Here is a 20,218-nt window from a genome sequence, read left to right on the forward strand (position 1 = left end):
TAAAGACTGAGGTTTAATTAGAGTGTTTAAATCCTGGTTGTAAAGTTACACTGTTCTGCCTGTTTTTTTCTGCTTCTGCAGACAGTGGCCAACAAGTTCCAGTGTCCCTGTAGAACTGGTCCAGTCCAGTTATGACATAAGACTAAAGGACATAACACTAAATCTGTTTCTTATTAAACTGTAATTGATCCCTGGTATCAGTTTCACTTTTTTTAATTTACTGTTTTAATTCAACAAGGACGGAAAGAATTAAAATGTTTCACTTTTAGCTCTGCCCATACTAAGATAGGATCACAGCTTTTATCTGCTAGATCCGAGGCCTGCAACCTGCAACAAGTGAGAAATGTGCTTGTGTTGTAACTAATCTGTAAATCAGTTGAAAATGCAAACTGTTGACCTTTTCCACTTACTGGAAGATGCTTCAGGTGCTCTGCAACCTGCAACTGAACTAAATGGATACATAAGATAGATGCATGAATACATACAGTCTCACAACATATTTTAAGCTCACACCTTTTTAGTAAAGGGGATGCTAGGTGCAATTTGGAGATGTGTGTGCTTATTCTCTGCAAGAAGCTGTACTGCAGAGGCATGTTGCAAATCCATTATATACAGTACACTAAGGATGTAAGAATGATGCAGTATTGTCTTAAATCTGGTTGTCAGGAAATGATTTAAATTGCAGCTAAAGTGTATTGAGTGTTACAGCATTTACTAAGCACCCACAAAAACATTAAGATTTCACCATAATCTCTCTAGAGAGGTTACGTTTTAGGGTTGCTTCGATTATTTTGGGAAATCTTACGCTCTTTAACAAATAGATCTAGAATAGATCTTTAACAAATGGCAGATCTCTAACAAATAATCTAGAACATCCAGTGAAGACTATGCGATTCCCCCATGGATTGGTCATTTTTAACACTTGTAAGGTTTTAATCTGGTGTGAGGGGTTCCTGAGGCACCACAGTGCACATCAGATAACTCAAGGAGAAGTTTATGCAGAAATGTAAAACAAAGTTAGGTTATTATTATTAAAGTTTATTTGATAGGGACAGACACACATTTACATAGACAAACTGAATGAAACAGCAGTCCCATATTTGCATCATGGTGCAATAGCAACAGCTAATTCGCAGCACTTATCCCTAGATGGGCTTTTAAAAATAACTCTAAAAAGTGAAGTGAAATCATTTGAAATAACACAACATAATATATATACAAACAGAGAAGTGTAAAAAAACTAAAAATTAGTACAGGTTTTTTTTTGACATAACCAGAGTTTTGTTGATTTTTGAACATACTAAAACTGGTTGCAGACTTTAAGTGAACAGGAAGTGAGTTCCAAGCTGCAGATCCTCTCACAGACAATCCACTTTGAGCAAAAGTGGTTCTTCGAAAGGGGACCTTACAATTTCCATCCAAAGCTGCTCTGGTAGATCTGCTATTGCCCTGCAGTCTCTGTATGCAATCACTTAATGGTATTGGTGCTAGTCCATTTAAACACTTAAAAATCATTTTTAAAACGTTATAATTTAGGAAATTTGTAAAATCAAAAATGCCAAATTTAGCCAAAATGTGACAATGATGGAATCTAATTGGCTTTTGATATAAAACCTTTAAGGCCCGATTATAAAGATTTGCTAGTGGTTTGAAAATAGTTTGATTAGTCTGAGACCAGACAGTAGCTCCATAGGTAAAATGTGAGAGGATCAGTGAGTTCAGAAACATCTCTGCACAGTGAAGTGTCAAACAATGTCTAATAATTTTAAAACAGTTTATATTTGATCGAACAGTTTTGCAGATTTTATCGCCATGGCTCTTAAAAGTTAACTGAGCATCCAGAATTATTCCTAAATATTTTTCTTGTGATATTTGTTCAATAGGGACCCCATTGATCTGAAGCAAGATCTGAAGCTTTAACCATTATACAGAGCACTCAATCAATTATCAGTAGGACTGGACATGGCTCCATCCCTACCACTAGCATTCATCAGAATAACAGTTGAAAGGTCCATGGTATCTCTCAAGGAGCTGTAGATATCCACAGTTCTGGTGGGAGAGGCAGAAAGAAAGCCATTGTTGACACAAAGAAAAATCCCTGTTTGCAGTTTCCTCAAGCACTGCTGGGAGGCAGCAAACATGTAGAAGGACATGCTAAGCTCAGATAAAACCAAAATATAACTTACTTTATTGCATAAGTTTCTCAACTTTTGGTTGAAAACAAACATTATATGTTACCCTGAACTCTTCAGCACTGTAATGTAATGGTGGTGGTGGTATTATGCTGTGGAGAATTGTCTAGAGACAGTACTGAAATTTCCACGAAGCTAATATTGCTAATTAAAAAGCTAATGGTCTGTTTTCTATTTATTCCCTTTCTAGAAAAGGATCGAGAGTAGGTTGGTATAGAAACAAAAAGCTTAAAATAAATCCCAAGAGGAAAACAAATCCAGGACTAATGAAATACAAACTAATTTAAAATGAGATTGAAACAAGTACACAAAGGAGGTCTAATAGCAGTAAAGACTGTAGGGAGGGTGTTTATAACTGGATTAGTGGGCGGTATGATGTGGACTGATCAGATCTGAACACTGGTGACGTGGTGACAAGCTAATCTACAAGATTAGCTAACTGAGGACATCTAGGGGCAATGACAGACATAGAACCCAAATACTAACATCTATTCACTCAACAGTCCACCTCCTGCTGTTTCCTTTTCCTTTGTATTGTTATGATAATTATCATTGATGATGTGAGAGTTTATGACACCTTAATACTACCTGCCTGTTGCATGTCAGAACTGATGTTTTCCCCAACCTGCAAAAATGATCTAAAAATTAGTAAAACATGTCTTAAAATGAGTAAAAAATGTCTTAAAATGAGTAAAAACTGTCTTAACCCCTTGAACCCTACGGACCCACCGGCGGGTCCAGCTGCTACATGACCTTGTAGTTTTACCAAACCCCCAGTTTTGATGTAAAAAACATATTTGGCACAGTTTGGTGACATTTATGGATAAATGTGCCAAAATGGCCTCTCCGCCTAAGAAATTTCTCACTAATACCATTCTAAAATAAATATGATTCATCTGATTGAGTCCACATTTTGTATATTTTTACACAACATTTAGATTTGAAAGTCTGTACTACTTTTTTGTGCTATAAATAATATCTTGGTAGTGTTTTGCAATGTTTATTTCAAAGAAAATTTTGGCGAGGTTCAAAAATTGCAAAATATTTTGTATTTTGTCCCTAATATTTCGGGCAGGGTCAAAGCTACAATGGTGCTGACACCAGAAAACCATTCTATGACATCTTACCTTTACAGACGTACCAAAAGTTTCTTCTTAAATCTAATAGCTTTGAGGCTATAAGTTATTTACTTTTGTGTGTTTTTGTCAGGCAGAAATTTATTTATATCCCCTTAGGGTGTAAGAGGTTAAATTAAGTGTATTTACCCTTAATTTGAGCAGGTAAATGAGATGGTTTGCCAACGGAATGAGCAATTCTACTCTTAAAATAAGATATTAGCTCATATGCACTTGAAATAAGACAATGCAATTGTGTTTTCTTATTTTAAGTGTAAATTGTCTTGTTCCATTGGCAAAATGTCTCCTTTACCTCCTCAATCCAAGAACAAATGCACTTATTTAAAAAAAAAAATGACTCATCTAGATTTGGATTTATTCCAGTACAGTAGTTTATCTAATTAGGCCAGTTCCTCTGTCCGGCTATATACAGTTAAAATCTTCATTCTGTACGTGGCAAAGATTTGAGAATGGAATGAGAACGGTGTGCTTCAGCTAAGAATAAAGTGTAATATTTTGATAAGGCTGGAGCCTTATCAAAATATGGAGATGTATAAAATGCTTCTTTAACTGTTAACCATCTATACTTTACTTCATTACTTATTTTTCTTCCTACTTTTGACTTCTACTCATTACATTTTCACACAAGTATCTGTACTTTCTATTCCTTACATTAAAAAAAAAAACGTTAGTCGTTACTCTTGGCTTCGTTTTAATGTTTATAAATATTTCTTTCAGGTCATGTGCTCCATCCAATGCAGATCATTGGCTCCATCCACATCTAGTGAAAACTAGTGTGATTGGATGAGTCATAGAATGCAAAAACTCATTGGTTAGCTAAAGGAAATCATCAGAATCAAGCAGGTGTTCTTCAAACTGTAAACGTGAATTGTCTATGCCATGCTACAATGTAGGATTAAGAAAAAGATGTTGAAATGTCTGAAAGGCAAGAGCGTATCGGGAGATGGAGACCAACAAGACCTCCCTCATCCTTGGCCCTATCTCAAAGAATTTTTAGAAAGAGTCAAAAACTTGAGCTTTCAGTTCATATAGCGGCATCTGGCTGGTTTTTTTTAAAGGTTACTTTATATTTTGATACTTTAAGTAGTTTTTGGAGCACATACTTTTTCACTTTTACATGAGTAAAGAGGTCAAGTTGATACTTCAACTTTTACCAGAGTGTTTTTAAACTGCAATATCTATACTTCTACTTAAGTAACAAATGAGTACTTTTGACACCACTGGATACATATAAGTTATGAAGTGTTATTTAAAGAGTTTGTGATATGTTTTCAGGAAAATGAACCGGAGAGAGAAATCTTCAAGGTGTAACACATAGCTTTTCTTTAACGGTATCATTGCCCTTCCTCTATTAGATCCCAACAAAAACAGGAATAAAAGTGGAGAATGGAGCCTAATAGTCTTTAATGTACTGTAAAAGGAAGAGCAGACTCACTGAACTAACAAACTAAAACTCATTTGTTTACACTCGTGCTGTCACATCTAAACGGGTCAGCTGGTTTATATGGTAACGGATGGCATGACAAAAGACATTGCAAGAATGACTACTCCACCCGGCTTTCAGGCCTTGTGACCTGTGGTTCTTTTTGAACTGTAGGAGATCCCTGGTGCCCCTCCCTTCAAACCAACAATATTCTGTTTACATAAAAGGTCAAACCTTAGCATAGACCTCACATGCATAACCAGAACAGACACTGTTCAAACCATGGAGCAGGCAGAAACCAATAGACTAGATGAGATACGTAAAACAAATACACTTTAGTTTAGTTTAGTGCTTCTCTGGGCATAGAACATGAATATGGTTATTAAGAAAGGAAATGTTCAAAGGAAACATCATAATAGCATTAGATTGCATCTGATGTTTATTGATGGTTATATTAACTCTCTGAAAAAGAGAAAGAAAAACATCAGAATTGTTTTATAATTTAAAAGCTTCTTTATCAAGCAACTATATTGAAAGCAATATATATATATATATATATATATATATATATATATATATATATATATATATATATTCCTCACTTCTGTAAGTTGTGCAAAAGTAAGAGAGATATTTGATGCTGCCACTGTGTTAATTTACCAGCAGAAAGAAATGGTCATATTTATAATTTCAATCTAAAGCTAATTGACAGGATTACTTCAAATTCTCCCTCAGAGTAAAACAGACAGATCTATCATAATGTATAGATTAACAGAAACACCTATTTGACCTTTAAATTTTGAAGTTACCAATGTATATTCTTTGGACAGAACTATTAAGATGCTTTCATACTGTTTTTCATTCCATTTATAGTGACAGACAGACAATCTAATCTTTTTAAACCTTTGAATGCTGCAGATGTTTTGGTATTATGGGGGCAATATTCAGTCTTCTGTTTTGTCTAGATAGGGTTGGCAGTGCTCCATTAGTTATCTCAATTTTTCACATATTCAATTTGCAGCCTTTAATAAGAAAACTGAACCATCCGTTTCACCTTAGGTTTCAAGCATTTTCCACCCTGAGGTGAGTGAATCATAATTAGTGAAGACAGGGTTTCCAGGTTTTATATCAGCATAAGTAATGCTGCCATTGGATCATATAGGTAGCACCAATGTAAATCCAAAAGCTGTAGCCTGCAGAATATTTTTTACAGGTCAAAAAACGTTCTCCTGTTCTGGTTTGGTACTCTATAGTGTAAGCTTAAGTGTTTCTTGTGACCCTAGCCTAAAATGCAATGTTCATACTCAATAGTGTAATTTAATAATACAAAAAAAAAAAAAATCAACTTATAGTATGAAGCAAAAATCACAAAGAAAAGGTATTTTTTTTAATATAATATCAGATGTCAACATAGCAGATAGCACCAAATAGCAATGTTGTGAATTGTGATGAGTCTGATAGCATCATAAAATGACACATGGATAGCTTAGCCACAAGACTGGGCATCCTCACCATTTTTATACAAGAATGTGCAACATTAAACGGGATTGCTTATGCTTCAATACATTTTACTATTAGATGCATTTAATCAACCCATAGCTTTGTACTTAGGTAACTAAGGAAAACATACTTTCTGATCACATTAAAGAACAAAAATAATGCAGATTAAAATTAAAAGTCTGATACCGTTAAGATCAGAAGATAAGTTAACAAAGGAATGCTTTCTCAAAATTGTTCCTAGATAGATAGATGTCTGAGGAAAAAAAAGGTGGATGCTAGCTTTAAAGGCAGGAGAGATAATCCTTTCTCGTCCAGCTATCCATTTGGTTCAATGTCAGGTGAGGAAAATTGGATGTGGACCATAATGAGAAGATGTTGTGTTTTTCTTCTTGACAAGTGAGGTTTTCTTGTGGCGTACTTGTGAAATAATGTTCAGATGAAAGGGTGGGTAGCTAGTGAGTTATTGATTTAGGTCTTTCCAGGTTGCTTGGGGGCATGTTTCTGTGATCTCTCCATGCTGTGTGGATTTCCATTTCTGTTTCTGCAACACAATGAGAGGCAATTGAATGCTTTGGACATGTAGTTTCACATTTGCTATAATCTTGTTACCATTAAATGCAAACTTACCTCCTGATCTTGTGTTCCCATTGGCTCCTTCATCAGTCTGTCAAAGAGAAACATGGAGGATTTTATAGACTATAACACCACACCATCTACACTAAGAATAGATGTTTGAATAGAGACATTATAGTTTGGAAAAGAAAGTCTAGCTAGCATTTTTTGTAAATTAAAACTACCGGACAGACGTTTTAAAAGTAAGCTAAATGTTGAAATCAGCCTTTTGAAGGTAGCATAAGCAGTGGCGCCTCCAGAAATGTTTCGTAGGGGGGGCCAGATGGAGCCACTAAATATCCTGGGATGGCACACTGAAAGTAAAAGCCATTTTTTCAGGGTTTGAATCTACTATTGTGGTAAATTTGCCTGTAGAAATCATGAAGACTTAAATAAACACCTTTTTATATCTTGGTTTAATCTGTGATTTTTAATGTTATGTCGCTGGCTGTGCATAATGGGAGGAAATGCTAAACTGATGCTAATGCAATTTACTCTGGCCATTGGGGTGGCCAGGGCATTGCGCAGGGTGGTCGTGGCCACCCCAGGCCATCCCCTGGTGGCGCCACTGAGCATAAACTCTTGTTTCAGTAATTCATACAATAAAAGAGTCCAAGAAATGTTTACTTTCTGATCAATTTCCCTGGAAATATATTAAAAAATACTTCATTTTGTCATCTTTTAGGCTAGTTGCTAACATTAGCAACAGTTTTAGCTCTGTACAAACAAATCAGTTTTCTCATGTTCTCACTTTAGTACTAGGTAAGGACCACGTCTTTTTTTTTCTTGATACGTAAATAGTTTAGAAATTAAAAACATGCTTTATATTTTTTATTCTGTTGACCTGCATTTATATTCAGTTGTAAAACAACCGTTTTCAGCTATTAAAGTCACACTCAAATAAATATCAAAGCTATTTAAACTACATATTAGTTGTTAAGCAATAATTGTAAACCTATCAAGAATATTAAGAGGTTTATACAAAACATTGTACAGGTGTATTTTTGTCAAGTTGTTGTTTAAGCGTGCTAATTCACCTCCCTATACATCTGCATTGTGTTAAATTAGTTCAGCCCTTGTCCTATTTGCCGTGGTGTACCTCAATGTTCTGTCATAAGACTTTTTAAATTAACAGTTTAGGAGTTATACATAGTCACTTTTTGGTTGCAAATGTAGTCCTTATGCTGATGATACTTCTCTATTTTCTTGTCAAGGCTACATTTATTCATCCATTTAAATAACAGCTATTAACTGATATGTTTTGGACCATAGTAATATCACTTATGGAGGAGAGGTGCATTCTCTCCCATAAATCTCTACTACATATAGTGTCAAATCTCTATACCCAGGAGATCATTGTGATTTATGATAATATTGGATACTTTATCAAAATTAGACCTGGAAATAAAATCTAAAAAACAAACATAAAAAACAACTCCATGACTGTGTCATTGTCTCTGAAAATGGAAGTCCTCCCTCAATTTCCTTGGGTTTACATACTAAATAATGAATAGAAACTATGCAGGAAACATGCTACGGATGCTTTTACATGACAACCCTGTTGAACTTGTGTGAAAGCACTTTAGGTTGTGTAACCTAAAGGAAAAGACGTCCTTTTTTCTGCTCAGTGTGTATCAAAACAATTAATGAATGGTATCTACAGCCATTATTTTTACAAAAAAAATTTTAATCTAACTTCTATCAACAATAGAATCTTAAACTAGGGTAATTTAAACAAGCTGTAGCTGCAATTAATAGCCAGGTTTTAATTAACTGTGATTCTTAAAAGGCTAATAAGAAAAAATCAGCATTGAAGCCTTTGAGATCAAGAGTTTAATCGCAAATTGTTTATTCAATTGAGATTTTTACATACGCCAGCAGTCTGTCAGCTCGTCAATGTTACATAACAGATTTAGGAGGATGAGGTAGACTAACAACAGACTCTTGCAACATTTTTGAGCTTCCTTCATGCCTTGCACGCGGCAACGCCTTCAGCTCAAACACACTGAGTACGGTCACTGACCACGGCACGGGAAAGTAACCACCAACAAAGAGCATTGCTTCCTAACTTGCTAATGTGGGGATTTACGGTACTTTATCTTTGGTGTTACCTGGGAGTTCTCAGCACTCCTGCTTTCTTCAGTCAAAGCATCAAACTCCCTAAGCGGTGTTGCGGTTTTCTAAATATATTTAACTGAACAGCCCAGAAAAAACAAGTATTTAATTAAAAAAAATTTTTTTTTTTGGCCCAAGTTTCCAACTGAGATCTTTGATAATGGTGTCACACCCAAGTGTGGTATTTGAAACAGCAGAGAACAATGTTAAAGTGATAGTATGATAAAAAAAAAACAACCATTGTGGAAAAAAAAGGACTTTATCTGATGATTCTAATTTCCACACCCAACACATTTCAGCCTTATTTAGTTTAGATTTTCACAAACAAACTGCGAAAACCAAAGATATTTACGAAGAGTTATAGGTAAGTTTTGAGAGGAAAGTGGCACAAGGTTAAAAATAGATGTAGTGAAATTATTATTTGAATATGTTCTAATTTTAATTCCTCAATAAATAAATACCTTACAGTGATTATAAATACTTACACAGGGTAATAATTAAATATATTACAAAACATAAATCAAAATAAAGATGAGTTTAAACAGTTTATATATCAAAAGCACTGATAATTTCAAAGTTTTTTGTTTTATTCTTCAGAGATTCTACGTAAAAACGTGGAATAATTTGTCACGTTTGCTTGTGAAACAAATGCTAACATTTATTTTGATACAAAAGTAATAATCGTGCTCAGAAAAAAATGGTAAATCTGGACAGACTAATTCAGAATGCCAATTAACCCTGTAAATACTGGACCATGAAATAATTGACAGAAGGTATATATATACATTTAAATTAGAGTTGTTATTTAACTTTTTGACAAATTAAATAAGAATTTTTTTGCAAAGTTAATCCTAAGTTGGTCCTAAAAATAAAGTTAGTCCTAAGAGCCACTTTAAGTAGATAATTTATTTGTATCAATTTTGATACATCAGGCATTCCTTTTAATCTTAATGGTCACTACATGTGTCTGATTGTTTAAGTCGGGGTTTTTAAGAACAAAATATTACATTTATGATGCACAGGTCTCAAAAGCTCGTGTATCAAAGATGATACACCTGCTTTATATAGTTAGGCAATATGCATTTATTATTGCTCCATACAACATATAGCATCCAGAATTTCCCTGAAGGACTAAACCCTAGGGATAAATAAAGTTGAGTCTAAATCTAGGTCTCAGTCTAAGTCTAATAGATCCTTTCTGTTTTTACACATCAAACTCAGGAATTTCAGGTGGAGCACTTTCATTTCCAGTGAACATCAGTTCCTGATGCTATCAAGCACTGACTTTTTTTAATTGAATTTTTGTGGTTGAAACTAAGACATTATATGGAAAACACTTTTTTTTATATATATAATTCTTTGATATTAACACCTTAAATGGAGTCACAAATATTCCCTGCTCCTAATGTGTCAGTTTAAGTTGATCCATTTGGAACTTGAAGTAAGCTATTGTAAGATGCAGTTCAAATTTATGTAAGAAGCGAGCAGACTTTATGATGTGACTCAGTCTATTTCTATAAACATAATAATCATAGTCCACATACAAATTTATAAAAGGGTACAGACAGCATATTTATTCCCTTTTTACAAAACAAATTTAAAAAAGGGGGAAAAGCAACAATCCAGACAGATCAGTGCAAAGTCTTTGTAAGGGCATATTTACATTAAATTAAAAAAGAAAGATGTAACTAACTAACTAACTAACTAACTTACTTACTTACTTATTTACTTACTTACTGCAATTATTATTTACTTGTGTTGCCAAACCTCATTATTTAAATGTAGTCATTTAAAAATAACATTATTTACATAGTAGTCATTAGTAGTCTTTGTTCTATCTATCTATCTATCTATCTATCTATCTATCTATCTATCTATCTATCTATCTATCTATCTATCTATCTATCTATCTATCTATCTATCTATCTATCTATCTATCTATCTATCTATCTATCTATCTATCTATCTATCTATCTATCTATCTATCTATCTATCTATCTATCTATCTATCTATCTATCTATCTATCTGTCTGTATATTAGCATTAATCTGGTTCAGATAATTAATCTAGACTGCTGCTGAAGTAGTCTCAGATTTTTCCTTTTACTCCATTTTCAACCTCTTGCTGTGGTTTGGAGCTTACAGGACCGGCCGCAACTACAGTCTGAAAACCTGGTCCATCCTCCACCCTATTGGTCAATATTTGCTCTGAATTAGCTACTAATGCACTGTAATATATTACAGCTGCTATATCAATGCGGTGCTGCATGACATTTGTAGATGAATAGGTTAAAGAAATGTGACAGCTGAAAGAAAGGAGGATAGAATAAAGGAGAGAGCTCATACCGTCGTACCGTTCACGTCATAGGTGTTGTCCCTGTGGATGTAAGAATGAAACATGAGAGATCATCAAGTGAGGAGAAGACATTTTCATTATCCACTGTTTGTTTGCTCTCTCTATGGATGAGGAATTATTTATCTGTGAAATGTGGATCAATGAATTAAAGCTGGGACTACTGGTGACATTTTATTTCCACCTGTAAGTCTGGCTTCTCTTATTCGCAGACGTCCTGCTCTGATGCCATAAAGGCTCCTGCTGCAGGCTTCCCTGTGCTGCTTCACAGCCCATCCACTGAACTGTTCATTCCTGTTTATGTCGACACCATGCCGGGCCTGCGGTGAATTACTCAGTCAGCCGGTCAGGTTACCTTCAGTTCTGCAGGAGCGGACAACCATTCCCAATAAATAAAGAACATTCAGCCGCTTTGGCTCCTTCATATTATTCAGGGAGTTTGATCCAGAGAGACCCTTTTTAAGATCACCTTAACTTGTTTTTTCTTACAAGTTTGTTAGAGGGAGGTAAAAACCAAAGCAGGATATCAAAGGTTAAGATTTTAAATATGGTTAAAAAAATGCCATTTAAAAGCTTAGAAATCATCAGCTTTGTTGTAAAATAGGATACGTATGAGGATCCGGGCAACTGAAAAATAGAATGTTAACTGAATTTTAAATTTTATTATGGGAAAAAAGATGGAATTATTACTTTTATTCCATATTGCACTTATTTAAAATTTAAAAATCAGTTATCTTTTTTTTTTTTTCCAGCGGCCCTAATCCTCTTCCATATGATTTCAAGTATAGCGGTGATTTTTAAAAAAATCTCTCAGAATAGCTCGTAGCTTTAGCTTTCAGGATCAACTAATCTGAAATTGTACTAAATAAAAATGTCTATAGAGAAATATTCTGTGGCTCAGATATTAATTTATAGCAACGTTTTAACAGAACCTTCCTATAAAAGTGACCCTACTGCAGGGGCTGCCATATTTACAGTACGTACGGGAGCTTGTTTAATTTGGAAAACATTTGTAACCTGTTTCATTTAATTGCTTTTTTTTATTAATCTTATTAAAATTTCTAAATCTAAACCTAATATAATCAAACATCATCATCATCATCCTTCATCTTCTCCACAGAGGAGTTAAAACTCCCAGTAAGTGTAACTAGTTAGAAGAAAGTAAGGTTGCCTGTAGTCCATAAATAAATGCTAGCTTAGCCTGTTAGGATTTAGATTTTTGATCATTTACCCTGAATGTGTGAAATGCACAGGAAGCTCTGATTATCATAAGCTTCTGTGCGTATAACCATCTAATGTAAATCTCATGATACTTGAAAGGCTTTTTATGCAGCATTTGCATAAACCAACATGACGCTTTGAAAATGGCCGCTCTTTCAAGTTGGCAGAAGACCTCTGTGACTCAGGCCTCTGTTGGAAAGTGTTTCTGCTCAAAGTAACCATGCAATAAAAAAGGCTATTAAATATACGTTCTATTTAAATATTTCCATATTCCTGCTCTTTTACTTTCACATCAGACAATAACTTCCACCTGTGTTTCACTCTTATCAGCAGCGCTTTGTCTTTAAAAGAATAATTCATGTTCCTATAAATAACCATCCCATGCAAATGTCATAACAGATTATTGATTCAGCACATCTTGTTTGCATAAACCGCTAGGATGTCTCTAAGGCTGCAAATGTTTTAGGAAAGCAGAACTTCATGTTGTTCTTGGCCTTTTTTTGTCATTAGCTGTTAGCTTTAGTCTTCTCAACAATAAAATTTGGGTTTATACCAAATTAAGGCACCAAGAGAGCTGTCAGATATTAGATCTTTATAGCGAACCACATTTAAAAATTTTTTTTTCTTCTGCAGTCGGGGGAATATTAAGTAACAAACCAGCCTTTGGAGTTTTCCCTTCCCTATGTCACTATGGCTGGTATGTTTGGTGAGACAGACATTCAAACACGTGCATGTCAGTGTGTGAGAGTTGTGCAACACTTACAATAAGATCAAATAAGAACCAAGGCAGCTCCAGGCCCAGCCCATCGGGCTCAGCTACCCTCCCCCTGCCTTAGAATGATACCCCTCCCCACACACACACCCTGACGACGCCCTACATCCAAAAACCACCTGTCAAGTTAAACAAGTCTCTGCTGCGCTTTAAGACAATTGGATGGTATTCAGAGTCCTATCTGAGCAGAAAATATGAATCACCTGAGGTGTGTGCCGCTCCAAACAGAAACCTGTTGGTCTCATTTAATTGTTTATTTGCTGACAACGTTTTAATTCCTGTCATTCCAGCGACGCGGCACCCCAAGCATTAATTAGTAATGACTGAGTCTATTTCATTAGGGAACACGAGGAAGTCAGACTTAATGTCATTAAAAGTAAAAATTAAAGGTCAACGTTTTCTTGTTGTTTGACCTCTCACCTGTTGCATCTGGCACAGAGGGCGAGGAGAGTGATGCTGAGGACGAGGAAGGCCACCGCAGAGATGATGCCCACCTCTGGAGAGGAAAACAAGCTGACAACGCCGTCCATCCCAATCGGAGCCATTGTCCCCAAAGGATCTGTCAACAATAAGATTTGACAGAACAAACATTAGACTAACCAGGCAGTTTGCTTCAGTTCATGTATGTAGCCTGAATTCACAGCCGATGTCAGTTTAGTCAGATCTTATCCAAATATTTATTCTTATAGTGCTTCCTTCAGCTCAATCAAAAATCAGAAACTGAATCTCAACAATTTGCAGAAAAGACCTCAAAATGTAAGAAACTGTCCAAAGAAATGAAAGAAATCTGAAAAGTAAATCCAATCCAAAGGTTCCTACTTACATGATCTGCTGCCGGGCTGTGCTGAAGCTCAGATTATCCCTCAACTGGCTGTCAGTCATGCACCTGCCTGTGCTTTAAGTGCCTCGCAGCTCTCAGGTAGGTTAGGGAGGGACTGAGCTGGCTGGCATCCGGCCTGCTAGGAAGGAGGTGCTGACACAGGTTACTCATCGTCTGCTTTATCACATCGCAGCTGAATGTCTTAGTATCTGTCATGCTGGTGGGGCGCAGAAGGAATGTAAGAATGTACTTTTTCTTCATAGTGTAACAGGTTGATCAATGAGATATTTACACTGACTCAAGTTTAGGATTTAAGAAAAAGAAAGACACACTCTAAGAAACAGGAGTTGAAGCTAACCCATCTGTAGGCAGCTGCTTCATGGAAACCTGTTTATTTAGAGCAAATAAACACAAACACACCCTCAATCAAACAACAGCCCCACCTAGCAGCAGATAACATCACTGCAGCAAATCTGATATGTTGTTGCCTTGGATTTAACATGATGCCTGTAACAAGAGGACTAAGGACTATTTTGGTCATTTTAGATTGATTAAAGGGAAAAGTTATGTTTTTATTATTTTGTTTCTCTTGATTTCAATGAATCTGGCCTACAGTTAATAAAACACCTAAGCTAAGAATATATTAATATTACATATGATATTTTAACCCAGAACTGTTAAGTGAGATCCTTTTTATAGGGAAGATGGCTGACCGAACAGATAAACACTGACATGCTCTAAGGAGACTAATTTCACCTCAAGGCTCAAAGGATGAATGAAAAGTTCAGTGGAAGGAAAAATATATCTTCCCAAAGTCCCACTTAGTACAGATGGACGGAGTCTGCTGATGTCGGACCACCATGTTTTATCAAAGTTGGTCTAAATTTCATACACTATAATGTATTAAGATGCTGATTTTATTTTTTCCTCTTAAATCTGTTAAGATCCACACCACCAAAAGTACTAGATAGATCTCTATTAGAGACTACTTCCACAGATGACCTGAAGGCCGCCATTAAAGCAACCTGGGGCTCCTTAATGCCAGAACCATCATTCTGTGAGAAAACATATTTTTTAACAGCCTGAATTATGATGTCATTTTCAGAAAAACTTCATTTATATCTTTTTAAATTAGCTGTGAGTCAGAATATATAGAAAAATTGTAATATATACTATTTTATTAGACTCTAATTTATCAAAATGCATCTTTATATTGACATTTAAATTGACATAGTGTTTTTTTTAAGTGTGTCATTATTTGATTATTCAGCTATGGTCCACAAATAGACATTTCAAAGCTGGCAATTCTTACATATGTAAAAAGCACTTCAACTTGCAGCTGTTATTGACATATTACAGAAAATTGATTGCTGAACTCTCTTTATATGTAGCTTTTTTCAGTCTTCGGGTGAAGGTCATTCTTTCCATGGATAGTTTCCTGTACAGCATCCACCCTGTGTGTTTGTGTAGGTCAGGTCTGCGACCTTTAAAAAGCCGTTTCTTCCCTCAGTCTAAACCTAAATAAAACCGTTTAAGAGATGTGCTGTATTAAAGTGTTGAGGCGTGTTAAAACCGCTAAAAAATATATATTTTATGGCTAAATTTGAGCTTTAAAATAAAGAAAAACATTTTCAAAAAGAAGACGGATGCTTTTTCTGCTTTCAGTTTTACAACCCGTAGATGTAAAACTGATAATCTAATGAACCTTTATATATTTATATATATATATATATTAAAATCATACATGTTTTTAAAATTATTTCCAGTTATATTAGTCACTTCTTCTCTAGATAATAAAAATGAATTTTTAACACATGATGGCACATATAAGACTGTTTTCTTGGGAAGTGTACATCGAACCGTTCAGAAAATACTTTGCAGCTCTCTCTGCTGTTTTAGTTTCTCCGCCCTTCTGACAGAGAAAATGCTGGAAGCTCAGAGTTGTTCTCACAATCACGACATTAGAGAATAAAAGAGGAGCTTTGTTGTGTTTCACAGGCGGCTAATAGCTGCACGCTGAGGAGAACCCTGGTCTAATTGAATTACAGGCCTCAGCGGCTGATCGATTTAGAAGCGTTCGTAGTGGTTAAAGTAGAGTCAGTGTGCCAAGTCGCACCGTGTCATTGTGAAAGTTGAAAATAGGGAGTCACGTCTGTACAAGAATCTGTGCAGATAATTTTGTTTGTTTGTGGGTGTAGAAGGTGACACACATTCCAGGGGATCTAACTACAGTGGTGGAGTGAAGGGTTCGAGCCACTCCTGCACAAATATGCAGAGCATCTCAACCTTTTCTGCTATTTCCTAACTAAATGAAGATAGCAGTAAAATGACGTTAGTAGCCGAGTCTGTCGGAAACTGACTGTATGACATTGAGGCTCAGTTTTTAGCAGGTTGAGGAGTAAAGAATTTTAGGAATTTCTTTAAGTTTCTTTTTATCAGTTTAAATTTTCCTTTAAAAGTAAATAATCTTTACTGTTTTACAGTGTATACAGTTTATAGCTGCATTAAAAATACTAAGGAGACTATTAGTGTCTGTAGGTGGTTCAGATTAAAAAGATGGAATAAATGAATTAATGTCTGGTAAGCATTGAAAAGGAAAATTCACTTAGTTAAATGCAAATTTTAAATAAATGTAACATTTAAGGATGTCTTTACCACGTGCTGAACCAAAGTGACATAATTTAAAGTCAGGGAGTTTCTCAGTTTGAAAGAAGATCAGCTGATGAACCTTTTTCTGTGTAAACAACAGCAAAAACAGAAACGAACCAGCTGCGTCTGGAATAATGAATCTGTTTCTGCTTTGCTCATATCATCAAAAATGGTTCATTTCTGTGCCTTTTTTTTCTCAGCTTTCTTCACATCCCTCAAACTGGTGGAGAAACTTTTTTTTTACCGGCTCTTTAAAGGGTCCTGCCAATTGATGGCCAATCAACAGGACACTAGCCTAGATAAATGCATTAACATGACTTAGACAGAAACTACACCAAGAAGGTTGATCCAGACTTTAGTCAGAACAGTTTTTGAGCAAATAAGACATGAAAACTGAGTCTGACTGAGACTTTATTGCTGTGAAATGAATTTGTTTGGTTTTGCAGAGACTGTTTACCTCTTTAGATGCTAGTCTTACTGCACAGACATAAACTAAATATCTTTTTAAATTACTCATGTTAAAAATGAGCATATATAATTGATAAAAGGTTAAAGTAATTTGCAGTGTAGTTTTCATAAAGTCTTTGGTTGCTGTGAATTATAGTTTGCATATTTATTATCCCTCAGATGAGACAGTTACCCCTCAGATGCATTTACCTTAGGCATTCGGATCACTTCAATTGCCAGAGTGTTTAAAACAATGACCTCTGCATCCAGACTGCTTCTACAGGCAGTAATTAAATGGGTTCGTCTCTGGAGTTCAGCAAATTCCAGCGAGTTAACGCAACAGAGCACTCCTTATGCAGTAGGCCAATGTTTAGTTGTAAAATATCCTTAATACTTTATTTGACCTCATCTGTGTTTATCAGGTAAGGTATTAAGATCAGATTCATATTTTGAATAACACTTTAATATTTTAGAGACAGGTGAATTGGCGAAACATAAAACCACAAACAAATGTACTTTATTCTGATATCAATGTCATAATTAAAACAAGTGATTGTACCTCTTTTAAACCCATATACAGCCAACCACAGAGGATTTTAAGCTGCCATTGTTGCAAATGGTGGGCCTAAATCATATTAAAGCTGTTGTGTTAAAAAGTGGAATATCATTATAGGTTATACCATGGGTGGGGGGGACTCATTCATTTTAACAACATACAGTAAATGAGGCACAAGACCTTAAACACACCATCCAGTACATAATCAAACATGATGGTGGCTGCATTAGGCTGCAGGGAGGCTTCACTTTAGCAAGGACCGTATATATGAAAACAATATATATATATATATATATATATATATATATATATATATATATATATATATATATATATATATATATTTGTGACAAAAACTCATATTTTCATTCATCATCTATTAAAACTGCATGAAACAGACAGTCTACACCTGAACAGTGTCTGACCACTGAGTGTGGCTCTGTGCCACAGCAGGGGACTTGGGGACATGGAGGAAAGTCAAGGCCGATTTCAGATATTTAAACTGCTATCCTGAAAGCCCAATCTGTGCACTCAGGAAACCAGCTAACAAATAACTTCTGTTTGTTTAACCCAGCAGAGGAAAATAGGATTACTGGCTGTGTGCATGAACCTGACGTGCTGCTGCAGGGTTTATACCACAGGGAAACTTTCATTAAGGAAATGTTTATGTCTCAAGTAAAATGTTGTATTTTTTTTAAATAGTTGTTGCTGTCAGTTTAAACTTATTTTCCTTGATCAGTTGCTTAAAAAGCGGAAAAAAAAAACTTTCTCTTAAGTTTACAAAACCAAACAACTCCAAGAGAATTTTTAAGCCAGGGAACAGATTGATATAAAAATAAAGTCTTACAAAAAAAAGATCCTAAGTGAACAATGAGCATACTACATGTGCCTTCAGTGATAAATCTGATGACCAACACTGACAAACTACTGTCACGCTGACAGATATACTGGTGAGGCATGTTTTTGCTTCTCTGATAATGGGTCGCCCTGAAACCTGTCCTATCAGAATTTACTCCACATACTAGGAACTATGGGTGTGTCTGCTGAGTTAGAATAACTTAAAGATGAAAAAAAGTCCAACCTTGCAAAGAACTGGTTAAACCACACAGAAACATAACCCTGTGAGCCATTTTCCTACTGGTTCTCTAGGTTACAGCGACCTGCATCTGGAAGAGAAGCGTCAAGCTGGGTGAACCCTTCTGCTAGGTTGGCCTGGCATGGCACCTGCTCCAAGGACCGATATGCCAGCAAGGCTTCAAACTGTTTGCATTTGGAATAAATGAGCTCCTTTGTTCACCTAAACCCCAGATTTTGGTTTGCCCAGTTTGCTAAACACAATAATCCAGATATACTCACTCACTCTACATTCCTCTACTTGTTACCTGAGAGGGCAACGAAAGCTTGTAGCAAAAGGACATTTTAAACCTGTGGCTAATGCTGAGCATTGATTGGGTCTTCTGCACAAATCCTGGGATACTTTATTCAATTCAATTCACAACACGTGTCATCTCAGTTCACCCAGATCATGCAGTCAAATTGATTCAAAGTTTTCTATCTAAGGAAAACTAGTTCATTGCATCGACTCATTGACTAAAATGGAATCCCTCACACTAAGCATGCTTGTAGCGACAGTGGAGAGGAAAAACTCCCTTTTAACAGGAAGAAACCTGCAGCAGAACCAGGCTCAGTGTGAGCGGCCATCTGCTGAGGCTGACTAGGGTTCAAGGAGACAGAAGCAGAGATACAGAAAGAAACTGTAAGTTGTGTGTTTCCCGTCCAGGAAACACACAGCCAGACAGACGGGCTCCTTTGCTCTTTCTATGACTGCAAGTCAGAGATCCCAGATGTCTCACATCCTTTCATGCGTTTATAAATTAATATATTGCAAGTGTGTAATCTCCCACTGAAAGATATCCAACCTATAACTCCCAAAAAAATTACATTTAATCATCTTCCATAGAGTTACACATAGAAAACTAGAATAGGCACTGAAATAATTAGTCACTAATTAGTAGGGTTGGGAATTGAAAAGATTTTCACGATTCCGATTCCCTTTTCGATTCTATGAAACGATTCGATTCTTTATCGATTCTTTTTTCGATTCCAATTTGGGGAAAAAAGGAGAACAAACAGTTTGATTATCAGCATCAACTTTGTTTACTAAACTATTGCACAATGTTACAAACTCAACAAGATCAAGATGTCCACAGGAAATGTGAAACTGGAGTAACATCTGTGTTTAAATGAAAAATGAATACAAGAACAAACTTAATAACCAACAATGTCTAATAACAAATGATGGGATAATAACCTATTTTAAATAACAAAAAATACTAATTATAAAACAGTAGTAGGGAAAATTAACAGTTCTTTTGCAGAAAGATGAGCATATCTGCTTTTTCTGGAAGGATACAGGATCTTTC

This window comes from Cyprinodon tularosa, unplaced genomic scaffold (genome assembly GCF_016077235.1).
Source record: "Cyprinodon tularosa strain WSP-4 unplaced genomic scaffold, ASM1607723v1 ctg64, whole genome shotgun sequence".
Taxonomy (NCBI): domain Eukaryota; kingdom Metazoa; phylum Chordata; class Actinopteri; order Cyprinodontiformes; family Cyprinodontidae; genus Cyprinodon; species Cyprinodon tularosa.